This window comes from Microcaecilia unicolor, chromosome 14 (assembly GCF_901765095.1).
Source record: "Microcaecilia unicolor chromosome 14, aMicUni1.1, whole genome shotgun sequence".
Taxonomy (NCBI): Eukaryota; Metazoa; Chordata; class Amphibia; order Gymnophiona; family Siphonopidae; genus Microcaecilia; species Microcaecilia unicolor.
The window spans coordinates 15,574,078-15,582,561 of NC_044044.1; the positions used below are offsets into that span (position 1 = coordinate 15,574,078).

General features: G+C 49.8%; 1 protein-coding gene across 1 annotated transcript in view; it reads right to left on the reverse strand.

Annotated features, from left to right (window-relative positions):
• The window catches only part of SENP3 (SUMO specific peptidase 3), a 33,601-nt gene extending 25,746 nt beyond the window's left edge, over positions 1-7,855 (reverse strand). Inside the window, exon 1 of the mRNA XM_030186907.1 lies at positions 7,733-7,855. The gene's annotated coding sequence lies outside the window, so the exon portion shown is untranslated. The remainder of the gene's footprint in view (positions 1-7,732) is intronic.
• Positions 7,856-8,484: the final 629 nt, after the last annotated feature.

Consider the following 8,484-nt stretch of genomic DNA (forward strand, 5'->3'; position numbering starts at 1 on the left):
AGGAGGGAGCTCTACTCCTCTAACGGCTTCTTCAACGATGACTCAATAGATGGAGGCCACAGCAGATAAGGAGGGATAGACCTCCAGGACTGGGAAGATGAGGCTAAGCGAGATCTCTTAGGAGCTGGAGGAGCAGCGGGGAAAGAAACTGAAGCACCTCGCAGCAACTCTGACTGTCCCTGCTTCAGTAAATAGGCCTAGTCTAAGAGCAATATAAACTCTGGAGAAAACAAAGATCCCAATGCAGCTGAATGCTTTCTCAGGCCCTGAGGCTGTAAAATGATGGCTGTGATCATATAGAGGCTGTTCCTCACGGCCAGTTGGCCCTGACAAAACAGCACCCGTTCCCGTGCTCTCCTGCATCAAACTGCAAACCGGCCCTGCCGGACATCCCCAAATCCCGGCACATATATGCTGATATACCCAGGTATTTTGCTGATAATTTGAAAATGTATATGCCGAAACTGTCGTTGAGATCTGAATCTGCTAAACAATTGCGTGATCTGTCTACTACTACTACTACTACTATTTAGCATTTCTATAGCGCTACAAGGCGTACGCAGCACTGCACAAACATAGAAGAAAGACAGTCCCTGTTACAGCATATCATTATGCCGAGACCTCAACTGTGCCTTTGCTATCACGGCACCTTTAATGTGGAACAAGCTCCCTGGATATTTAAGATGCTGTGTAAATGTTCCACACTTTAGAAGATTATTAAAAACTCACTGTTTTGTAAAAGCCTTTTTAGGAGAATAAGATATTCATTATGCTAGATATACCTTTGTAGATGGGGTTAGGTATTGTAACTGTATGTATTAATGCACAGTAATTTTATAATTATTGAAGGCTCACCATTTTGTAACTTTTATCAGAGAGTTTGGATCTCTTTATGCTAGAAATATTTGCGTGGAGAGTGTCACTAACTTTGAACACTGTACATATAACCTGTGCCTAACCACAATTATCCAGTATACGACTAGCAAAGCAGAGAAAATTCAACACACAACTGGAACCTGAGAACTAAAAAATAAACCCCTGTACCTGGAATCCCAAAGAAAACAGACCGAACGCAAACAACGTCCCGTACTGCACCAGTCTAGAGTCAAGAAAACGCCCCTGACATCGACTAGAAAAGTATAGAAACATACTATGAAACAGCCATAGCACGACACGGGCTCAAAAGATATCTGACACAAGACGGGTGGGCTCTTGACCGGTCTGGAGGGTCTAGAGGAAAGAAAATTAGCAGGTAAGGCCTAATTTCACCTTCCTCAGCAGCCCTCCAGACCGGTCAAGACGCTTGGGAAGTACCAAAGCAGTGTAAGGTTAAGGGCGGGACCCCCGAAACCCAGAGGTCAACACCGCAGCCCCAAACCCAGCATCCTCCCTTGCCTGGACGTCAATTCTATAATGTTCCACAAAGGAGTGCATAGAAGACCAAGCCGCTGCCTTGCAAATCTCCTTCGGAGGAATAAAACTACTCTCCGCCCAGGAAGAAGCAACCCCCCGGGTAGAATGCGCCTTAAGCACCGATGACACCACATGCCCCTTCAACAAATAATTGCTTCAGCCTAACCACCGAGCTAGTGTTGCCTTAGAGGCAGCCGCCCCTTTCTTAGGACCTCCAAACAAAACAGTCTATCTGAATCTCGAAAATCCTGAGTCCTGCGCAAGTAAGAACGCAAAATGCGCCTAACATCCAACTTGGCCAAACGATGTTGCGAAGCATCACCTGATTTATCACCCAACACTGGCAAAGAAATCACCTGATTCACATGAAAAGAGGACACCATCTTGGGCAAGAAGGAAGGCACAAAGGCTGAAATGGAGGACCCACCAGCGCCTCTAAAACAAAGTTCAAATCCCACGGAGGAACCACCAGACGATGTGGCGGATGGATCAACTTCACTCCCTTCAAGAAATGCACAACATCAGGAGAGGCCACTAAGGATACCCCCTGAACCTTACCCCTGAAACAGGACAAAGCTGCCACCTGCACTTTCAGGGAAGACAGCGCGAGGCTCCTGTCTAATCCATCCTGGAGAAATTCCAAAACCTCCGCTATCAAAACACGCAAGAGAAGAAAGGACCGCTCCTGACACCAATTCTCAAAGATTCGCCACACGCGCACATAAGCCAACGAAGTAGACATCTTACGGGACTGCAACATGGTATCAATTACCGTAAGAGAAAAACCTTTCTTCCTCAATTTGTGCCGCTCAAGAGCCAGAGAACGGAGCGGGATCAGCCATCTCGATCGGCCCCTGAACCAACCTCACCGGGATCGGCTCCTGGACTGCCAACCGCACTAGATCTCCGTACCACGGATGGCATGGCCAATTGGGAGCCACCAGGATCACTGGACCCGAGTGTCGCTCTATTCGATGCAGTACTCGCCCCACCAACGGCCATGGAGGGAACACATAAAGCAACTCGTGAAGAGGCCAAGGAAGAACCAACGCATCGATCCCCTCAGACCGAGGATCCGCCGCCGACTCAAGAAGCGAGGAACCTGGGCATTGTTGGCCAACGCCATGAGATCCATCAATGGACGACCCCATTCCAACACTATGCGCTCAAAGACTGACTGATGGAGACCATTCTCCGCGATCCAACGTGTACCTGCTCAGAAAGTCTGCACTCACGTTGTCTACACCTGCCACGTGAACCGCCAAGAGCTCCTGATGACGCACCTCTGCCCAGCTAACTCTGCCGCCTCTTCAGCCAGTGCTCGCTCCTCGTTCCCCCCTGCCGATTTACATAAGCCATGGCCGTGGCGTTGTCGGAAAGTATACTTACCGCCATGCCTTTGAGGAGGAACTGAAAAGACTGGAGAGCCAACTGAATCGCCCGCGTCTCCAGCCGGTTGATGGACCAGCGAGCTTCCTCCAACGACCAAAGACCCTGGGCCACCTGCCCCAGGCAATGACCTCCCCAGCCCCTCAGACTCGCATCCGTGGTGAGAACTACCCAGTCCAGCGGGTCCAACGGCATTCTCTTCACTATATTTGGAGTGTGAGGCCACCAGCGCAGGCTGCAGCAAGGGGCCTCTGACAGAACTAGCTTCTCCTCCAACTGCTGGGTCTGAGGAGACCAGCGATCCAACAGAGCCCCCTGCAACTGACACATATGGGCCCTAGCCAAAGGGACCACCTCTATCGCTGCCACCATCAGACCCAGCACCTGAAGGTAAGAACGGGCCGAGGGAGCCCTCTGTGCACAGAGCTGCCAAATCTGACCCTGCAATTGGAAACTCGAGTGGACGTCAGGAACACCCGACCTTTCTCCGTGTCCAAACGGACCCCTAGGTACTCCAGGGATTAAGAAGATACTAGCTGACTTTTGGCTGGATTCACCACCCAACCCAGAGACTGCAAAAAGGATACCACCCATGCGGTTGCTTCCTCGCTTTCCGACCTCGATTTGGCTCGAATCAACCAATCATCAAGGTAAGGATGAACCAAAATGCCTTGCTTTCGTAGAGCCGCCGCCACAACCACCATCACCTTGGAAAACGTGCGTGGCGCCGTCGCAAGACCGAAGGGAAGTGCACAAAACTGGAAATGCTCCCCTAATACAGCAAAGCGAAGAAAACGTTGATGCATCGCCCGGATGGGAGTGTGCAAGTAGGCCTCGGTCAGGTCTAACGAACTGAGAAACTCTCCTCTCCGAATTGCTACAATAACCAAGCGTAAATTTTCCATCCGAAAGGAGGGGTCCTTCAGAGCTCTATTGACTCTTGAGGTCTAAAATGGGACGATATGAACCCTCCTTCTCGGGCACCACAAAATAAATCAAGCAGCAACCCGTTCCTCTTTCCCCTGGAGGAACGGAGACCACTGCTCCGAGGTCTATCAGGCGCAACAGAGTGTCTCGCACCACTCTCGCCTTGCGCTGAGAGTGACAAGGAGACACTAGAAAGAAATCTGAAAGATGGCCCTCGAACTCTAGCGCGTAACCGTCGCCATGTGAACAACCATGCGCGAAGAACCCGCCTTCCAGGCCTCAAACATGGCCAAAATAAAATCCAGAGGGAAACCCACCCCCACTCCCCCACCCCTGGAGGATTCTAAAAGTGAAGACGGGCCCGGAAAAGGGATTCCCTGTGCAGACTGCGCCGGCTTCGATCCAGCACGGGACGAATCCAAAATGGAGGCAGTTCCTGCCAAAACCGGGACCGCAACTGTGACGCCCGCTTGTGCTGACTCAACCCCCTCTGAACACGCGGCGAGAACCTCCGCTGATAACAGCGGAGGCACGGAGGAAGGGGGCTTGGGCTCCCCACAAAAACGGCACTGACTACACAGCGCTTCCAGCCCCCGACGAGCACAAAATCGGCAACGGAGTTTCCCCAACATGACTGACAGCAGGAAAAATCTAAAGGCCAAGCCACCCACACACACGAGCTCACCACGGGCCTCAGCTCTCCCAAGCAGCCAGAACGACGCCGGTTCAAAACCGGAGAAGCAGCTCTTTTTTTTGTCAAACTTTACTTGAGCCTCGCTGCAGCTCACTGAAAGGCACTCAAGGCTGCCATCCCACCACGGCAGCCAAGGCACAAGGCTGCCCAAAAGGGAGAGCCAGCTAGGGGGAGGGACCCGGCCACCCGGGTGTGACACCCCAAGGGGTACAAAGTAAAGGCCCTACAGGACTCACTACCCCCAAGCACACAGAGAAACCAGGCACAGGGATTCTTCTTATATCTTTGTTTTTTTTCCTTTTTACACTACGGAGAAAAACTAGACCCTAAGAAAAACCCTAAGGCCCACCAGACCGGACAAGCTGCACAGGCTGCATGTCTACCCTCTGCTGGAGACTGAGAAATACTTGATAATTGTGGTTAGGCACAGGTTATATGTATAGTGTTCAAAGTTAGTGTTCTCAGTCTCCCTCTGTCAGTAGGCGTGCATAACCCAAGCGTCTTGACCGGTCTGGAGGGTTGCTGAGGAACCACTTAATTGCCTCTTCAGGAGTTACCATTCACCCCCATCTGGCACAAGCGCAGCACAATGCAGTCTCAAGCGGTGAGGATCCCTCCCCTGCACCAAGTAGAACCTGCAGCCGTCCAAGTGGTTCTGAGTCAAACTTTAGTCGGCTACTCCCCCCAAACTCACAGTCTCACAAGTTTTACCCCAAATGAGAAAGAATCGGGACTGATACTCTGTCCCATGATTTCCAGTAAATCTCTTTCCTTTTTTTTTTTTTTTTTTTACGATTACTGTGCTGGAAAAGGACAGCTCCAAAGGAAAAGGGTGAGGTGAAGGGAGGGAAGAAGTAAAATCCCTTCTCATTTTTTTGTTGCCCTATTATCCCTCGCGGACTTTTCGTTCCTCTCAAGTTCAATTGCTTCAGGTTCCCCCTTTTACTTTAACCTGCCATCCTGCTGATATTTATCCCCCCTTTTACTAAGCCATGCTCGCAGCTGTGGTGCGCCAATGCCGACACAGCCCGCATTGCCACACGGCTTAGTGTGCAGGGCCCCATTCTATGGGATTCTCTTCCTCTGGATTTGTTTTTGACACATCTCTGGCTGACTTTAACGTTAAACTCAAAACCTATTTGTTTCACCAAGCGTTTGGGTCCTAGGCACCTTGCTGCTGTCTGGCAGAAGGGGTCTGAGGTGCGGCAGTGTTGGTCTCCGATTCTCTCCTTCTTTCATTATTTTTGGTGTTTATGAAATTACAAACCGCTTTCATAGTTTTCTCCTGAGCATTAGTATGGAATAAGCTTGAAAATTGAAATGCGTGGAGCACTAGAGACAGGGATCTGAAGACCTCTAGATATGACTCTCAAGCCAACCACACAGCTGAACTGGGGACCGGTTGACTAACGATCAGGAGCAAATCACTCAAAACCAAAGGCTGAAAAGTGTGTCCATCCACCTACTGAGGAGCTGGACTGGATGCCAAGCGAGGTACATCTCAACTCAGTTTTCAACTATCTCACAGGTTCTGGAATAGTGGAAAGCTGCTAAAACATCTTGTTTGGTCCTATTTCTCTGTGGATTATTTTGCTCTTTAAGTGCAATACTTAGTAATGTCATAATTAGACTATTGCAACTCATGTCGGCATCTTGACCAAATCAATGAGAAAAAATAAACTCATACAAAATACTGCTGCTAAACCAATTTTATGGCTGTAGGAAATTTGCGAGAGCTACTCCATTACTGATGAAACTACCTGGCTTCCCTTTGAACCTGGAGTACTTTTTCACAGAGAGGACAATGGATGTCTGGAGTGCTCTACCACAAAAAGGTGGTGGGGTTAATAATAATATAATGTCATTCAAAAAAGGTGTGGAATAAACACAAAAGTTCCCCATATAGCAAAACTTTAAAAGGCTGGGGGGGGGGGGGGGGGTAAACGGCATCAGGTGCTACCCTAGTAGCGCTTTAGAAATGTTAATTAGTAATTAGTAAATACAAAGGTAAGCTAGCCCTCATGGAGTTGTGGGTACAAAATTGGTTGCCTTTCTAGGCCGAGAGAATAGGCATGCTAGTCTTATCCGTCCTAATTTTGCAACTGTTATATAGTAACATTTCACTTCACCCCGTAATCAACAAATCAGTTCATATTCAATAGAAATTCAGGTTTTAAACTGTAAAAACTTTCACACACCAAAGAAAATCATAGCCCCTCCCCCTCCAAACACATGTCATTTGAAACCAGTTAGCACCAGACGTCCAGAAGGCATTTAGTACCCGTTATGCAGAGCTGGCATTAAAGAGGGGGGGGGCAGTGGCGTAACCACAGGTGGGCCTGGGCCCATCCACTTAGTGCTCAGGCCCACCCAACAGTAGTACACATTTAGATGTAGCTGGTGGGGATCCCAAGCTCTGCCAGCTGGAGACTTCCCCCTGACGTAACAAAAATGCTGCTCTCCACGATCCTAGTACCCAGGGCTTTTTTTGAGGGGGTACTTGGGGGGTACTGAATACCGGCACCTTTTCTACTGCCTGCTAAACTTGACCCACGGTTCTCGCATTTTAATGAAAGAGCTCAGGTTCTACATACAAATTCTGCCTTGTCATAGATTCTATGACTGGGTGCAGGGGTCCTGGCTATTGTGGGGTGGGTCCCTCAATGATCACTCCACCCCTGAAGTACCGGCACCTTTTTTGCTAGACAAAATGCACTGATAGTACCTGCGAATGCTCAGTTTTCAGCGCATGCCTGCTGCAGATTGCCAAGGTGGAGCCAAGCATTTGCCCACCAGCGGAGATATTTTTCTCAGTGGGGAGAACCCTTGGTGCCCACCCACTTCTTGCCTAGGCCCACCCAAAATCTGTCTGGCTACGCCCCCCGGGGGGGGGTGTGCCCATATTACTGCTCCTCCCTTCAACTCTGCCCCGGAAATACAGGCTGTTTGCTGGTTTTGGGGTTCCCCCCCTTACCCACATTTCTGAGCAAGGCCTAAACATGCTCAACCCCAGGGTGTTGTCAATTACTAAAGGCTCGTCCAACGATGCTCTTGTGAGCACGAGCTTCCCAGACCCTGAAGGGGGCTTTCTGCAAGGCTACAAAACTCATCGTTAGTCCCTATCGCAGGCCTGCCGAAAACCACAGTTGGCTTCAAACGCACCCAAGTCACACACGCAGACGGCTGCTCTCCCATGCCGACCACCCCTCATCGCACGCATTCGGGGATCGGGGGGAGGGGGCGATCAGCCCTCTCTCTCACGCTCCTCCTAGTCCGCGATCCGGCACCTCCCCCGTCAAATTCAATTACCTGAGGTCGCCCAACAACAATCCCGCAGCTTTCCTTCTCTCCGGTGCCCCGACCCCTTCCCCGTTCCCTATGAACAACTTCTCTCTGCCTCACACAGGCATCTCGCCTTGCCGGAAACAGGACGTGGCGTCATAGGAGAGCGGGTCCGACGACGGACGCCAAGTTAGGTTGAGCACAGGGAGACGGCACGAGGCTATCTAGCCCATGATGCGGGCTGAAGCCAGTAGGCGGGGCCAGCCGCCATTTCCGCTCACCCAAAACACAATATGTTGAAAACAATAGCAGCACATTAAAAAATAACGGACTGCCTGTTGGTGGTCTAAAGCTGTTCCAGTTGGCTAGGCAGTGCCTTAAAAGGTGGAGGATAAAAGATTTTTTTTTCACTTGACAGCTTTTTTTTTATTTATTTATCTGAGAGCTTTCCATATCTAGATCATATTTGGGAAAACGAAATAGGAAAGCGCCAAACCCTTGAGAGAAAAACTACACTGGCTCCCTTTAAAAGAACGAATTGCGTTCAAAGTTTGCACCCTGGTTCACAAAATCATTTACGGCGAAACCCCAACCTATAATATGTCAAACCTTATAGATAGGGTTACCATATGGCTCCAGAAAAAGGAGGACGGATTGAGCCAGCCGGGTTTTACTTCCATTGCTTTGCTTTGCAATGGAAATAAAACCCGGCTGGCTCAATCCGTCCTCCTTTTTCTGGAGCCATATGGTAACCCTACTTATAGACCTGCCTGTGAGGA